Here is an 18839-nt window from a genome sequence, read left to right as displayed (position 1 = left end):
AATACCATTCAGGATATAGGCATGGGCAAAAATTTCATGATTAAAACATCAAAAGCAATTGCAACAAAAGCTAATATTGATAAATGGGATCTAATTAAACTAAAGAACTTCTCCACAGCAAAATAACCTATCAACAGAGTAAACAGACAAACTACAGAATGGGTGAAAATTTTTGTAATATAGCCATATGACAAGCGGCTAATATCCAGAATCTGCAAAAAACTTAAACAAATTTACAAGAAAAAAAAAGTGGGCAAAAGACATGAACAGACACTTCTCAAGAGAAGACTTCATGAGGCCAACAAACATGAAAAAACCTTCTCATCACTGATTATTAGAGAAAAGCACATCAAAACCGCAATAAGATACCCATCTCATGCCAGTCAGAATGGTGATTATTAAAAAGTCAAGAAACAACAGATGCTCATGAGGCTGAGTAGAAAGAGGAACGCTTTTACACTATGATAGGAAAGTAAATTAGTTCTACCATTGTGGAAGACAGTGTGACAATTTCTCAAAGACCTAGAGGCAGAAATATCATTTGACCCAGCAATCCCATTATTGGGTATATACCCAAAGGAATACAATTCATTCTATTATAAAGATGCATGCACATGTATGCTCATTTCAGCACTATTCACAATAGTAAAGACATGGAATCAACCCAAATGCCCATCAATGATAAACTAAAGAAAATATGGTACATATGCCCATGGAATACTATGCAGCTATAAAAAAGAATAAGATCATACTCTTTGCAGAAACATGGGTAGAGCACAAAACCATTATTCTCTGCAGTCTAATGCAGGAAGAGAAAAGTAAACACCTCATGTTCTCACTTATAAGAGGGAGCGGAACAATGAGGAAACATGGACACAGGGAGGGAAACAACACACACTGGGGCTTGTGGTGGGGATGGGAAGAAAGAGCATCAGGAAAAATAGCTAATGCATGCTAAGCTTAATACCTAGGTGATGGGTTGATAGGTGCAGCAAACCACCATGGCAAACGTTTACCTACGTAACAAACCTGAATGTCATGCACATGTGTCTCAGAACTTAAAATAAAATTTAATTTAAAAATATTGTAATGTGAGAACACAACATGAGAACTACTCAAAATAGTATGTTCCTATGCAAAATTTAGCTTGGATGTATTTTAGCATTTTAAATAAGCATTTTGCAACCGAGGTTAAATATCAATCATCTCTAGGTTTTCTACTATGTACTAATGTCAGATCTATGTAGGAACAAACATTATTCTTGTTTGTCTCCTTGATATCAGATGTCCTGAAGCCTTTGTGTTTCTTTGGAACAAGGTTAAGATTTTGAAGGCACATTTCAGTATAAAAATTATCAATAGGGTAGAGATGGACCCAGTCAGTGATATGGTACAACCTCAAAGCCAGGTGGCTGGACTAGAGGATTCCACCCTCCCGCTTGCATAGGGTGAGTAGAGGACAGAGTAAACAACTTCTATAATGTGGTATTTCAGCTTCTTATCCCCATAATGTCCAGCATTGTGGATCACGTCACCTACAAACATATCTTTGGCTTTTCTTCTTGGATAAGCTATTCAAGTAATTCAGGATGTGATGGGTGTTCACAAAAATACCGTTTTTGCTCTTTTTTTTTTTTTTTTTTTTTGAGACGGAGTTTCGCTCTTGTTACCCAGGCTGGAGTGCAATGGCGCGATCTCGGCTCACCGCAACCTCCGCCTCCTGGGTTCAAGCAATTCTCCTGCCTCAGCCTCCTGAGTAGCTGGAATTACAGGCACGTGCCACCATGCCCAGCTAATTTTTTGTATTTTTAGTAGAGACGGGGTTTCACCATGTTGACCAGGATGGTCTCGATCTCTTGACCTCGTGATCCACCCGCCTCGGCCTCCCAAAGTGCTGGGATTACAGGCTTGAGCCACCGCGCCCGGCCCGTTTTTGCTCTTGAAAACAAACTGGGCAGGAAGTACTTACCCAGCGAGAAACAACACATTTTTCAGAGACAAGTTGAAGAAAGTGTATAGCTGTGCATAGGAATGTATTGGTGCTTCTCACTCTCAAATTTCAGCATATCGGAAAACTCCAGTTGGTTAAACTCTGGGTGTGTCTGGCCCAGCAAGACAACTCACACCAGCGTTTGGTTTCCCAAGTTACTTTCTCTGACCCAGGAATACGGAATCGCTTGCCTTCTAACAAAACGCGGAGTGAGGTACTTAATCACCAGCAATTTGAACACTTATCTGGCCGATCTATAAGCAGTGAATCATTGCGGCATCTCAAATACATCAGAAAGTCTTCAAATCTGTCCGGGAAATTGTTAGATTCTGTAACCACTGACATGACCCTCAAGTCACGTTCACAGTAATTTGCAAAACCCATACACTTCCTTATCTGGTTGGCCAACATACTCAAGATGAGACTGTACCACTTGTTCAGCTTTTCTTGTTCTCTGGTCCACTATGCCTCGGGAGGGGTAGCAATCTTCCAAAACTTGTCTTTGGGTATTATTACTAAACCCCTTACGTTTATTATTATTATTTTGGCTATTGCTTTTGGAGACTTCCACACTCAAATAAATGAAGATATTTGCCATTATCAGTTTACCCAAACAACTTTATTCTTCAGCGTCAAATACTTATTTCTCATATCCTGTTGAAGAATAGTTCCAGCTCTGTGGGGCTGGGGCATGAGGGTGTAAGAAATCGCTGCGTACCTACTTTTTCCCACGCCGCTCCTCGCTGCTCAGCCCTGGGAAGGCTACACTCACCCTCTATGGGCGGGACAGCTCTAGTTCACCTCACCTGGCCTCCAGCACTGGCAACTGCAGCCAGTGTGTCTCAGTCTATGCTTGGTCTCCAGCTCCTGGCGCTGGTGCCACTGCCACACTGGGGCGCCTCGTTGGGTCCCCATTTTTTTTTTTACTTCTTTAAGTAAAGTACTGATTAACAACCCTAGTAAGTATGTTGGTAGGTGGAATAGACAGACACACTGTTATTATCGTATCGTCCTCTTTGAGAATCTGCAACAATAATTGTTAGAACTGATGACTTTATTCCAGAAGACATAAAATTCTCCCAAGAAAGATATCAGCCTAATCTTCCATCCTAAAAGCCTAGAAAAAAAAATTAAATCCAAAGCAAGCATAAGGAAGAAAATAACGAACATTAGAGTGGAAATAAATGGAATAGAGACTAAAAATAGATAAAATCAATGAAAATAAAGGTTACATTTTTTAAAAGTTGAACAAAATTTACAAATGTTTAGCTACACTGACCAAGAAAATGAGAGAGAAGATTCAAATTACTAGAAGAAAATAAAAGAAGGGATATGACTACCAACATTATGAAATTAAAAGCATTGGCTGGGCGCAGTTTTCACGCCTGTAATCCCAGCATTTTGGGAGGCCGAAGCAGGTGCATCACTTGAGGTCAGGAGATGGAGACCAGCCTGTCATATATAGCGAAACCCTGTCTCTACTAAAAATACAAAGATTAGCTGAGCATGGTGGCACAGGCCTGTAATCCCAGTTACTTGAGAGACTGAGGCACAAGAATTGCTTGAACCAGAAGTTGTAATGAGCTGAGATTGTGATACTGCACTCCAGACTGGGAGTTATGAAGTAATACAATGAGCAATTGTGTGCTGATAAACCAATAAATTAGATTATGTGAAATGGACACATTTTCCAGAAAGACACAGATATTCAAAACGAACTCAAGAAGATATTTTTTTTTAAAATCCAAATAGGCATACAATAAATAAAGCAATCAAATTAGTAATCAAACAACTACCCAAAAAAATTTTCCATGCCAGTATTTCACTTGTGATTTCTCCAGACATGTAAAGGATTAACACCATTATTTCTCAAACTTCTCCAAAAAGTAGAATAGGAGGAAACACTTTTCAATTCACTTCATTAGGCTGGTATTACCCAGATACCAATTCCAGACAAACATTACATACACACAAACTGGAGACTAATATTCCTTATGAGTATAGATGCAAAAATCCTTGACAAAATATTAGCAAACCAAATCTAACAACGTACAAAAATAATTATACAAGATTATACAATATAACCCAGTGAAATTTATCCCAGGAATTCAAAGTTGATATAACATTTGAAACCAATCTATATAACATACTATTTCAGTCTGTGCTGCTATAACAAAATACCACAGACTGGTAATTTATAAAAAAAACAACAAAAGAATATATTTTCACAGTTCTGAAGGCTGCAAGGTATAAAATCAAGGTGCCCGCATTTGGTGTTTGATGAGGACTGCTGTCTGGTTCCAAGATGGTGCCTTGTTGCTGCATCCTTCAGAGAAAATGAATGCTGTATCCTCTCATGGCAGAAGAGAAGGAAGGGACTGAAGGACAAGAGAGTGCTACCTTCAACCTTGAGCCTTTCATAAGTCTGCTAATCTCATTTATGAGGGTGGAGTCCTCATGACTTAATCATCTCCCACAAGCCATATTTTTTTTAATATTGCTGCATTAGGAATAGTTTCAACATGAATTTTGGAGGATACACTGTCTTTCAAACCAGAATGTGCACCATATTAATAAAATAAAAGGCAAAAACCACGTGATCATCTCACTAGATGCAAAAAAAGCATTTGACAAAATCCAGTGCCTTTATATGAAAAAACAAACAAACAAACAATCAAAAACAATGCCCTGGGAATAGAAGAGGACAACCAGAACATGATACAAGGAATCTATGAAAGTCCCGTAGCTAACACACTTAATGATGAAAGACTGGAAGCTTTTGCACTAAGATAAAGTATAAGATAAGGCCATCAATGGATGAATGAATAACGGAAATGTAGTATATGTACACGATGGTATACTATTCAGCCATAAAGACAGGAAGGAAACCCTGCCATTTGCAACAACATAGATGAACCTGAAAGAAATTATGTTAACTGTAATAAGCCAGGTAGAGAAAGACAAATATGACATGATCTCATTCATATGTGGAAAAATAAAAGAATGGATTTTATAGAACTCAAGAATAGAATGGTGGTTACCAGATATGAGGACTTAGGGGAAGAAGATGTGATGATCTTGGTCAAAGGATTAAAAATTGTATTTAGATAGGAGGAATAAATTCAAGAGATTAATTGTGCTACATGATAACAATAGTTAATACAATATAACTGTCCTGGCATTTTCCAATGTACATACCATGTCACAAGTTATTTTTGTGATGAGAACACTTAACATTAACTCTCTTGGCATTTTCCATCACAAATGGAAAAAGTGTTCTCATCACAAAAATAACTTGTGACACAATCTGTACATTAATTAACTACATGTAGTCATTCAAGAATGTATATATTCCTCAAAACGTCATTTGTACATAATGAGTACATGCAATTTTATTTGTCATTTGAAAGAGAAAAAAAAAGAATGAGACAAGAATGTCCACTTTTACTACTGCTACTCAATATTGTACTGAAGGTTATAGCCAAGCAATTACATAATAAAGTGAAATTAAAAGTATCCAAATTGGAAAAGAAATAAAACTATCTCTATTTACAAATGGTATGATCTTATATATAGAAAATCCTAAGAAATACATTTAAAAATATAAGCTAATAAGCAAGTTTAGCAAAGATTTAGTATACAAGATGAAAAAGTAACTTATACATTCAATGCTATCCTCATCAAGCTACCATTGACTTTCTTTACAGAATTGGAAAAAACAACTTAAACTTCCTATGGGACCAAAAGAGAGCCCACATAACCAACACAATCCTAAGCAAAAAGAACAAAGACAGAGGCATAACATTACCTGAATTCAACTATACTACAAAGATACAGTAATGAAAACAGCATGGTACTGGTACCAAAACAAAGATATAGACCAATGGAACAGAACAGAGGACTCAGAAGTCACGCCACACATCTACAACCACCAGATCTTTGACAAACCTGACAAAAACAAGGAATGCGGAAAGGATTGCCTGTTTAATAAAGGTGTTGGAAAAACTGGCTAGCCATATACAGAAATCTGAAACTGGATCAATTATCACACCTTATACATAAACTAACTCCACGTGTATTAAAGATTTAAACGTAAGACCTAACACCATAAAAACCCTAGAGGAAAACCTATGCAATACCATTCAGGATGTAGGCATAGGCAAGGACTTCACAACTAAAACACCAAAAGCAATGGCAACAAAAGCCAAAATAGACCAATGGGATCTAATTAAACTTAAGAGCTTCTGCACAGCAAAAGAAACTATCATTAGAGTGACCCAGCAACCAACAGAATGGGGAAAAAAATTTTGCAAGCTACCCTCTGAGAAAGGGCTAGTAACCAGAAACTACAAAGAACTAAAACAAATTTACAAGAAAAAAGAGCCCCATCAAAAAGTGGGCAAAGGATATGAACAGACGTTTTCCAAAAGAAGACATTTATGCAACCAAAAAGCATATCATCACTGAAAAACAGTTCATCATCACTGGTCATTAGAGAAATGCAAATCAAAACCACACTGAGATACCATCTCATGCCAGTTAGAATGGTGATCATTAAAAAATCAGGAGACAATAGATGCTGAAGAGGATGTGGAGAAATAGGAACACTTTTACACTGTTGTTGGAGTGTAAATTAGTTCATCCATTGTGGAAGACAGTGTGGTGATTCCTCAAGAATCTAGAAACAGAAGTACCATTTGACCAAGCAATCCCATTACTGAGTATATACCCAAAGGAATATAAAACATTAAATTATAAAGACGCATGCACACATATGTTCATTGCAGCACTGTTTACAAAAATAAAGACTTGGAACCAACCCAAATGGCCATCAATGATAGACTGGATAAAGAAAATGTGGCACATATACACAATGGAATAATATGCAGCTGTAAAAAAAGGATGAGTTCATGTCCTTTGTAGGGATATGGATGAAGCTGGAAACCATCATCCTCAGAAAACTGACACAAGAACAGAAAACAAAACACCTCATTTTCTTTAAGATCTGGGTGTGTTGTGGTGGGGGGAGCTAGGGGAGGGATAGGAGGGTTAAAGGGATTGGGGAGGGCTAAGATTAGTAAAAATACCTAATGTAGATGATGGGGGGACTTATGCAGCAAACCACCATGACACATGTATACCTATGTAACAAACCTGCATATTCTGCACATGTACCCCAGAACTTAATGTATAATAAAAAGAAGCACAATCTAGCAAATAATATATAAAAATATGTTGGAAATAACAGTACTTTCATTGAATTATAAAACAAACTCCTACCTTTTATTTTAATAATTGTTTCTTCAACTCTATAGTAATGTTTTCAATTTTCCTTTCAAAATATTTGCTGACAATAAAATGTATTTTAATTTGTTGCCAAAAAAATTCAAATTTCTATCTATGCAGCAACAATGAGCAATCTGAAAATGAAATTAAAAACAATTATACATGTGATAGCATCAGAGCAATTAAATACTTAGGAATGAGCTTAACAAAACCAGAACAAGATTTGTTTGCTTACAACCATAAAACGTCATTGCATGGATGATGGAACAAATGTACACAACAAGGTAGGGTGGAAAAGATTATAGTACACAAAATAATACAATTGGGATAAAGAAGTTCCTTTAGTTTCCCATATGCCTGGGTCAGTCCCCACCTAACCCTGCTCTATTATCTTTTTCATCCTTTCAATTTTCTACACTTTCATTCATACATTCACTTTTTTCATTCATTTAACAAATGTTTCTTGAATGCCTACTATATACCAAACAGCATCAGTTTTACGTTGGTGAATAAAACAAAGGTCCTTACTCCTGTGAAGATTACTTTCTAGTGGTGGAGAGAGACAGAAAACAATAAGCATCACACATAAATTACACAGGTGGCAGAAGTTCATAAGTACTAAGGAAAAAGAAGAAAAATTAAATGTAAAAGAAACTGGTAGTGTGGGTTAAGAGTCGGGTAGATGGGTTGGTGAGTTACATGACATTTAAATAAGGACTTGAAGGAGGTGAAGAAGTTGGCCCTGTAGATATAGCTGTGGTGGAGTTGGTGGTGGAGATGGAGAGGGCTTTCAGACAGATGCAACAGCCAGTACAAAGTCCTTAATGCAGGAATATGCCTAGAATAGTCAAGGAGTATCAAGGATGAAAATGTGGGTGGAGTGAAATAACTTGAAATAAAGTAAAGAGCACAAATAGTAGGCAATTAAATTAGACATAACATAAGGATCATAAAGATTGTGTAGGACCTTGTACTTATTGATATGACTTTCTTATAAACCCTAAGTGAAATACAGAGCCATTGGAGAATGTTGATCAACATTGTGTTGAAAATAGACTGTGGGTCAAGAATGAAAGCAGATACATAAGTTAGAAACTATGACAATAATACAAATGAGAAATTGTCATAGCTTAGATTAGAGTTACAGCACTGGATATGGTGAGAAGTGGACAAATTTAAATCAGTGCTATTTGCTGATGGATTAAATGTAGTATATAAAGGAACACTTCCAAACTCATTTTGTAAGGCCAGCACCACCATGATGCCAAAACCACACAAAGACAAAAAAAAGGAAAAGAAAATTACAGATCAATAATCCTGATGAACATAGGTGTCAAAATCATCCATAAAACACTTGCAAACTAAAACTAATAGCACATTTAAATGATTATATACTATGACCATGTGGGATTTATCCCTGGGAAGTAAGGATGGCTTAAAATTTACAAATTAATAAATGTGAAATACCACACAAACAGAATGAATAAAAAGCACATTACCCTCTCAATATTTGCAGAAAAGTATCTGAAAAAAATTCAACACCCTTTGATGATAAAAATGCTCTAGAAACTATTAATAGGTATAGGCACCTCAACATAATAAAGGTCAAGCCTACAGCTAACATCATACTCAATGTTTAAAAAAAAAAAAAAACTGAAAGGTTTTCCTCTAAGATGAAGAAAAAGACAAGCTAGAATAGACAAACCTACTGACAGAAAGTATACTAATTTTTGCCTGGGGCTGGGTGGGGAGACTGTGGGAAGATGATAAGTGACTGCTAATGAGTATGGGGATTTTTTTAGAATGATAAAAATTGATTGTGATAACGGTTATAGAACTCTGTGAATATATTAAAAAACCACTGTATTGTACATTTTAAATGGATGAATTGTGTGGCAATCACCTCACACATGTTAGGATAACCAGTAGCCAATTAAATAGAAAAACAGAGAGAGAGAGAGAAAGAGGGGTGGGGAGGGAGAAGTGTAAGTGAAAATGTGGAAAAATTGGAATTTTTTTTTACACTGTTGGTGGGAAAGTAAAATGCTGCTGCCACTATGCAAAACAGTATGGAAGTTCCTCAAAATATTAAAAATAGACTAATTACATGATTCAACAATCCCATTTCTGAGTACATATTCAAAATAACTGGAAGGGAGATCTCAGAGATATTTGCACTCCTATGTTCATTGTAGCATTATTCATAATAGCCAATATATGGAAAGAACCTTAATATTCAGTAACAAATAAGTGAATAAAGAAAATATGGTAAAGACACACAATGGAATACTATTCCAGCTTATAAAAGAAGGAAATTCTGCCATTTGCAACAATGTAGATGAATCTGGAGGAGCTTATGCTAAGAAAAATAAGCCAGTCAGAAAAGGGCATATGGTTCCACTCATATGAGATATCTAAAATATTAAAACTCATAAAAGCAGAGAGTAGAATGGTGGATGTCAGGAGCTTGTGGGGATGACAAAATCCGATTTTGTTCAATAAGTATAAAGTTTCTGTTACACTGAATGAGTAAGTTCTAGAGACCTGCTCTACCACTCAGCACCTATAGTAAACAATAGAGCATTGTTTCAATTTTGTTGAATGTATATCTCACATTTAGTGTTCTTACTACACTCATACACACAAAGGACATTAGAGAACTTTTGGAGGGGATGGATATGCGTATTACTTTGATTGTGGTGATGGTATAATTGGTGAATGTGTATGTTTAAACTTATGAAATTATACACATTAGACGCACGCAGTTTTTTTGTATATCAACTTTACTTCAGTAAATCTGTTTTTTTAAAAAGGAGGAACCAAAGATTTCTCTGCTATTTCTGGCCTGATAAGCTAGAGGGATGGATGTTCATGAAACCGTCTATTGTATTATTTCAATAAATCTCCCTTTTATCTGAAATAAATCTTATTCTTCTTTGCTTATGCCGCATGTTACAAGATGGACTATTTTAAGCCCCACCAATCTGGAAAATGAACAAGGGAGTGAAGACTCTTCCATCTAATAATTCCTTGCATTTGCCTTGTTCCCAACAGATTCCTCACTTCTTTAACCTCCTGAGTAGAATGTGGTAGACATCAATTAGATAATTTGAGAGACTCACCGTATTAACTAAGCAAAGAGTTTAAACGTGTTGGAGACCCAACTCCACCAATTCGAAGAGAATCACACATTTGTTTACATTGATAAAGCCTCCTACTGCTGATGCTTCCTAACACTTTTCCATCAGAGGACATGAACCAAGAAAACCAGTGGAACATAAGAAGGGTCTAAAATCTGCTGTGTCCCCTGGGCATTTACCAGCCTAAGTAAAATAGAAACAGCAAATGAAAAATGCTTCTACATTTCAGAAAACTGTATTTCATTCCAGTGTAAGGGCCAGAATATAGCCTCTTCCACTACTTTATTTTAAAAGATCTATATGATAAGGATAGGAGTAGTTCTTTAATGTTTAGCAAATATCCATGTTTCAAATCTAAGCATAACAACGAGCTCTCTTCAAAATGCAAAATGTATGTAATTATAACTTCTTTGTAAAGAAGAATTAAGAAAATTCAAGACATTATATTAGCAGTTCTTTCATAATAGGGGGAAAGGAAATATAAGGGAAAATAAACAGAAATTATTGCATTTTAAAAGGAAAAAAAAGACAAATCCAGAGAGTTTTCAAAGCAATGTTAACAATATTGCCCTTTATTTAACATGGTGCATTGGTATTTTAAAAGGCATTCATGATTGTGCTATTATTTGACAGAAAAAGAAACTGAGTCTCTGAGAATTTATATGGCTCTCCTGCTTCAGGTCATTCAACTTGACAGCAATAAAAAAAGGACAAGAATCTAAGCCCTAAAATTTGTGCTTAGATTTTTTGCTATTATATCAATGTTACCTGTCAATTTGTAAACTAAAATGAATGAGGAAAGCAGGTACAAGGATAGGGATTTCTTTCTCCTTAATAGTATCAAAAGGAAATTACATAGGCTTCAAGTTATTGCATGATTATACATGACACAACTAATCTACCGGTGGAGCTATTTATGATTGCCAACCAGTGCATCAATTAAAGAAAACACAGGTAATACTCTAGCAAAGGAACACGGCTTCTAGAAAAATCAATAGGTTACTATAGCATCTTAGACTGGGAACAGAGGTGCAGAAATATCTAAACTGCAGACGCTTTGGAAAACAGTACAATGTTCACAAGCCTGCAATTGGTATGGTAGTTTTAACTATAAGAATCAATCTGACCTGATAGCTCCTGCTGATTGATAGCCACGGTAACTCTTCTCACAAAGTACAGTATTGGGGAGATGTAAAACACCATGCCTGGTATTCATTTGGCAGGAAAATACGCCTTTCTTTTGCTGAGCACAGCTATCTTAGGTACACTGCTGACACAAATAGCAATTGCAAAGTCATCATGATAATTAGCATGAGTGCTTATCTTTAGAGATGTTTTGAGAACATCAGTGAGTGGCAAGTGACTTCATTTACCCTATATGATAACTAAGAGAAAGGGGGCTTTTAGGTACCTATGATTTTCAAATATTGTGTAGATATAAGAGACACATACCAAATAAATATTTAGATATGGGAATTTCAAAAAGTTCATGGAAAAAGGGAATTAGAAGATAAAAGTAGAAACCATAAACATTTTTCAACATAAAGTTCATCACGTTCAAGATAATTTTGTAAGTGGTAACACCAGCCATTTAATTCATCTCTAAAAGCTGAGGGTCACAGGAATCTAACCATATTAATGTGATCTTTTTTACACTATTAACTGAAGAAATATGGGTGCCTTTTACAGACTTTTTAATATTATGAAACAAATTATGCCTGAAGAAGACAAATTATGATGTTAAGGTAGATGCTTAATGATTTCCCATCAAAACTCTACCAAAATTACCATAGTTGGATGAGAGAAATGAGCCGGAGCATTGTCCTGGCAGAGAATGACTCTCTGGTGAAGCTTTCCTGGGAATTTTTCTGCTAAAGCTTTGAATAACTTTCTCAAAACACTCTCATAATAAGCAGATGTTATTGTTATTTGACCTGCCACAAAGTCAACAAGCAAAATGCCTTGAAGATTGCCAAAAAACTGTTGCTATAACCTTTTCTCTCTACAGTGCACTTTTGATTTGAGTCAATCACTTCCGCTTCTTAGTAGCCATTGCTTTAATTGAGCTTCATTGTCAGGATCATACTGGCAAACCCATGTTTCATCTCCTGTTACAATTCCTTGAAGAAATGCTTCAGGATCTTGATCTTACTTGTTTAAAATTTCTGTTAAAATCTCTGCTCTTCTGATCAGCTATGCTAGGTGCAACAGTTTTGGCATCTATCAAGTGGAAGGTTTGCTCAACATTAATATTTCAGTCAGAATTGTGTGAGCTGAATCATATGAGATGTCTGTGGTATTGGCTATTGTTTCTGCTATTAATCGTTGATCCTCTTAAATTAGGGCATGAGCAAGATTAGTATTTTCCTCACAAAATTTGTGAAGTTACTTGGCAAATTTATGTGGATGGTCTGCTGCTACAGGCTTCATGTTCAACATTATGTTGTCCATTTGTAATAAAAGTTACCTATTTGTAAACTGCTGATTTATTTGGGGGATTGTCTCTGAAAACGTTTCATAAAGCATCAATAATTTTACCATTGTTCCACCCAAATTTCACCATAAATTTCATGTTTGTTCTTGCTTCGATTTTAGTAGAATTCATGTTACTCTAATAGGGTCTCTTTTCAGACTCTCTTATCCTTTTTAATGCCTCAAACTAGATACTACTCAAAAATATAACTAGCTAGTACAAGTTAATTTTGGTGCAAAAATATTTTAAAATCCAAGCCTAAGTTTTTCCTATAACACACATTTTCCATGAAGTTTTTGAAGACCCCTTATATTACAGTAGACTACTTCCACTGCATTAGTTTCACAGGCTCTCCTTTATAAGAAAACAATACAACTGATTCTATCAGTAAAGCAGATGTTACTTCAAGGAAAAGAGAGACAGTGCCCTGATCCATCTACATTGCCTCCCAGCTTCCCCTAAAAACTATAATGCATATTTTTAACAGAGTTGGCTGAGATTACAGGTTCCTATGGCCAGGGAACAAAATAGGGCTAATTGCACTGGGAGGAGGCAAACACTTGGCATCAGCTTTATTAAAGATGTATCAGCAGGGCTACGTGTCCACATTTAATATAAAGCATAAGTTCAAACACATCAAGGATATCATTCAGCTACAAAGAAAATAGATTCCTACCAGGTATTGATAGTTTCTCTTTCAAAAGTCTAAAAAAACTTTTTGATGACTTTTTGCTAAACTCATTGGGATACCACCTTCAAAAAGAAAATGATGTCAGATGGAAGTAAGACTCTAAGTTGATAAATAGTAGGACTTTCTGGTATTTTAAGAAAATAAGAAAAATCTTTGAGAGTTTAGAATCTTAGAAAAGTTTATGGAAAAATATTCTGGATTCCCTTCCTATTTTGAGACCATGTGAGCATGTCTTGGTTTAAGGCAATGTTTTTGACAAAATTTCTTTTCAAGATCCATTCCAGTACTATAAATCCATCACTCTACTTGACATAATATCAATATTCTATATAATGGGGTTATGGTTTTGACTCTACAAACTCATCAAAGTGACAACAAGCATGGCCTTTGAAAAATGAAACATTTTTAATGCAGAACATTTGATTTGGACAAAGTAAATTTTATCTATTCCCATATTAGCCAGTCTGCTTCACATGCAGAAAAATTCTATTTCTTGGCAACTGGCAATTCCTAAAACAGGAGTCACTTCAAGAAATCAAGAAGGTCACAAAGCTATACGAAAATCTAAGAAAATGCACTTCTAAGTCACAGCAAGCCTTAGGGTTTACTGCTCAAGATAGGTAGCTAGGTGTAGAAATGTGAGGTTCTACATACATGAGGAAAAGTAAGACCGTCAGATGGCATTAGAATTAAGAGAAAATAAAGAAACAGTTTTACCCTTTTCATGAAAGAAAAAAAAAACATCTATCTTGTATGTTAAATTATATTACCGTTGAAAGCATTTGAAATCCCATCTAATTTGAGCCTCAGTTGAAATTGAGAGGTTTGCCTTTTGACAAGTTCAGAAATGCATTGTCTTCTCAAAGGTGCAATAAGAAGGAAACAGCATAGAATCACTATCTCTTTTAAAACTATGTAAATTGAGAACAAACAACGTTTTTAAATGATTGTTTGTGCTGCTTTTGAGCTGTGAATAATTTTCTTACAACTGCTGAGCCATCTGTTAAACAGAGAGATCTTGCTTGTTCAAAAAGATAAACTTAATTTTTAAAAATTTCAATATAGGTTTTGTTTGAAAACTAAGCAACAAATTCTCTGATAAATAAAACTCCATGGTATTCATGGGCCACTTAACTAGGAAGGAAAATAAGCTACCTTTTGAAAATTATATTAAACACTGCTTTCCATAGAGAAAGGACAACACAATCACACCTCTGAGGTCTTTCAGTTGCACCATCTGTGGTCAAGTAAGAAACTGTCATTTTTTGGTGTTCCTCTTGACCTTGAAAGAATAGTCCTTAAATGAAGGAACCCGGGGTGGGTAGGGAGGGGACTATGCAATGAATGGAATAATTCCTAGATACACAGCCTTCTGGCCATCACATTTTTTATGTAGCAATCACAATTTCAACACAACACACTACCCTCTTGCTACTAGCTCAATGTGTACTAAAATAACACTATTTTCGTGTAGTTCTAGTGAATTACTTTTAATTCTTCAGCTTTCTTCACTTTCAGGGTTAGCCATTACTGAAGAAACAGTGCATACCTATGGCACAGTTATGTTCAAAACTCTAAGATGTTTAGAGTCTTAGTTCTATGCATTATTACATAGTTCATTACAAAATAAAATATAATTGCAGTTGAGTCAATAGTATCTACTGAGCAGCTGAAATTTCCTATCTAACCACATGATCTACTCTTAAATAAAATAACATATACTTTTCTTAATTCAGAACCCATCTTTTATAGTCTTCTGAGTTTCAGATTAATGAGATTTAACTATGTTTATCTATTATCAGCCAATATGGTGGTTAGCAATATGTTAAAAAGAAGATGGGCATGGTGGCTCACGCCTGCCATTCCAGCACTTTGGGAGGCTGAGGCGGGTGGATCACTAGGTCAGGTGGTCAAGACCAGCCTGGCCAACATGCTGAAATGCCATTTCTACTAAAAATACAAAAATTAGACTGGCGTGGTGGTGCGTGCCAGTAGTCCCAGCTACTCAGGAGGTTGAGACAGGAGAATCGCTTGAACCCAGGAGACAGAAGTTGCAGTCCTATAATCAAGCTTTCCATCCAAAGAAGAGTAAATTTGTTGTATATTAGCAATGAAAATATATTGGCTGTCCTCATTAGATTAGAGACAGAAATGGTCAAGGCTAAAAACAATACAAGGAAGTGAAATGCATTCCCACACAAATACATACTTTTCCAACACCAATTATATTTCCTGTCTTGATCACTGTGCCCTCCTACGCTTCTCAAACTTTCAATGAATCAAGGTAAGGAGACAGTATCAGAAAGACAGTATCAGAAATCCAGGGTCTGGTGAAGGGAAGCGGGGATAAAGGAGAACAAAATCACCTGGTGACCATCCAGCAGGCCTGAGACAAAAACTCCTTGTCTGAGGAATTTAGAAGTAATTAGACTTCCCTATTATCTAAAGGCACCTAGTTTCAGGCCTCTTTTCAACTTCAAATTTATGAGTAACTGGAATTTCTATACATCTCCGGAATGTATGCATGCTGGAAACGCAATGTGCAACCAACCCTTCCCCATATTAAGGCACCAAAATGTCTACAAATGTAATCGTTTATCCTGTAAATTACCCTTCAGTTCCTGCTTAAAGATCTGTAAATACCCCCAAGGAAAAATCCACAGTGGTGCTCTCAGTCCTCTTGCTGAGGCACCCCACTGCACTCCTGCAGTGTTCTATCTCTTTAATAAAACTTTCCTTTTTCAAACCTATACTGTTAATAAGATCTTCTTACCAACCTGCAAGTCAACCACTTCCCTATGCTGGGGCTCTGACACCTTACCTGGCAGTAATGAAGTAATAGAAAATAACTAGGACAATTTATAGAAAAATAACAAGCTTTCGTTGAGTCACTGAAATATAACATTTTTTAAGTTCTTAGGCTAACAAGCATTTGAGAGTACAACTAAGAATTTGTTAGCTGAGTGGACACATTATGATTCCCATATTTCTTAATCAATTAATGAAGTGGTGGCATGAGATAGAGAACTACCAAAGGGCTTTTTTTTTTTTAAGACAGATTCTCACTCTGTTACCCAGGCTGGAGTGCAGTGGCACAATCTCAGCTCACTACAGACTTCACCTCCTGATTCTCCTGCCTCATCCTCCTGAGTAGTTGAGATTACAGGCATGTGCCACCACTCCCGGCTAACTTTTTGTATTTTTGGTTGAGATGGGGCTTCACCCTGTTGGCCAGGCTGGTCTAGAAATCCTAACCTCAAGTGACATGCATGCCTCAGGCTCCCAAAGTGCTGCAGTTACAGGCATGAGCCACTGCAACGGGTCAAAAAATTTTTTGTTCCATCTTGTTTTCATTTCAGAATCAGTGTCACCGACTTGGTGAGTTGAGTCACAGTAGGTGCTCAGGAAATAGTTGTTGAATAAAAAAGGCACAGAAAAGAAAATCAATGATGATGGTAAGAGATGGAAAAAATAGGAAAGAAACAAAGATAGAAACCCCAGTTTGGTTTGGCTCATCAAAGAAAAATTAAATAAGCCACTTGGACCTTCACAGCTCCTGAACAGTGTCACAGTATTTTTACTATCATCCTGTAACCACCCAATAGGTTCACCTTGCCTGCTGACTAGACAGAGCCCATTTATCAAGATAGGGGAATTGCAATAGAGAAAGAGTAATTCTGGTGGAGGTGGCCGGGGGTTAAAATGAACTCTGTGAGTTTCCTTGGCTTTAATTCCTTAATGCACTATTTTTGTGCTGGTTGGCCTCCTTTGGAAGTCTGCACACAGCAAATTCATGCCCTCCCCTAAGCTCTGGCCAGGAGACTTCTTGATTGGTTCAAATTGTTACAAGGTTCATCTGGAGGTTTCCTTCTCCCTGTGGCCTTTTCCCAGTGCTTCTGGCCTTCTACCTCCCCAAGGACCTGTGCAAGGCAGGGAAGAAATAGCTTGCCCAGTGAGCCCACAGTGCTTTGCCTGCTTCTTCCTCTACCCCTGTGTTTCACTTGGCTCTCTAAATTTGCTCAGCTCCAGGTAGGGTCAGAATCTTCTTCTGTAATCTAGACCCTCAGGTTCCCTAGTTGGGGTGTGTGGTCTGAGGTAGACAATCTCTCTTTCCCACTTCCACAGTTTGGGCACTCACAATACTTGGGATGTCTCCCAAGTCTTGCAAGAGTAATCCACTTCCTTAAGAGGGTCTATGGGTTCTCTTGGCTATCCTAATATATTCTTGCAGTTGTTCTGGAGCAAAAGTTCACAATACAAGCCTCCAAATGCATCTCTGTTTGTCTGAGTGGGAGTTGTAATCCAGTCTTACCTCTCGTCTGCCATGACCCTTTGTCGCTGTTTGCTAATTATATGATTGTTTACCTAGAAAACCATGAAGACTCCTCCAGAAAGTGCCTAGAACCCATACAAGAATTTGGCAAAGTTTCTGAATACAAAATTAATGTACACAAATCAGTAGCCCTTCTATACAACAGAAACCAAGTAGAGAATCAAATCAAGAACACCACCCCTTTTACAATAGCTGCAAAAACAAAACAAAACAAAACAAAAACAACAACAACAACAACAAAAAAAAAAAAAAAAAAAAAAAAAAAAAACCTTAGGAATATACCTAATGAAGGAGGGGAAAGACCTCTACAAGGAAAACTACAAAACATGGTTGAATGAAATCAGGTAACACAAACAAATGGAAACATATCACATGCTCATATATGGGTAAAATGAATAGTGTGAAAATGATCATACCACCAGAGGCAATCTACAAATTCAACCAATTCCCATCAAAATACCATCAACATTCTTCATAGAATTAGAAAAAAAAAATCCTAAAATATATATGGAACCAAAGAAGAGCCCACATAGCCAAAGCAAGACTAAACAAAAAGAACAAATCTGGGGCATCATGTTACCTAATTTCAAAGTATACTATAAGACCATAGTCACCAAAACAGCATGGTACTGGTATAAAAATAGACAACTAGACCAATGAAATAGAATACAGAACCCAAAAATAAACCCAAATATTTACAGCCAACTGATCTTTGACAGAGCAAACAAAAACATAAAGTGGGGAAAGGACACACTATTGAACAAATGGTGCTGGGATAATTGGCTAGTCACATGTAGGAGAAAGAAACTGGATCCTCATCTCTCACCTTATACAAAAATCAACTCAAAATACATCGAGGACTTAAATCTAAGACCTGAAACTATAAAAATTCTAGAAGGTAACATTGGAAAAACCCTTGAAGACAT

The 18839-nt window shown here is 36.5% G+C and overlaps 1 pseudogene; it reads right to left on the bottom strand.

Moving 5' to 3' along the window:
- Positions 1 to 1158: 1158 nt before the first annotated feature.
- On the bottom strand, positions 1159 to 17906 carry LOC101036487 (N-acetyllactosaminide beta-1,3-N-acetylglucosaminyltransferase 2-like; annotated as a pseudogene).
- Positions 17907 to 18839: the final 933 nt, after the last annotated feature.

This window comes from Saimiri boliviensis, chromosome X, assembly GCF_048565385.1.
Source record: "Saimiri boliviensis isolate mSaiBol1 chromosome X, mSaiBol1.pri, whole genome shotgun sequence".
Taxonomy (NCBI): Eukaryota; Metazoa; Chordata; class Mammalia; order Primates; family Cebidae; genus Saimiri; species Saimiri boliviensis.
The sequence above is the reverse complement of the archived record's forward strand: the minus strand, read 5'-3'. Positions and strand labels throughout refer to the sequence as shown.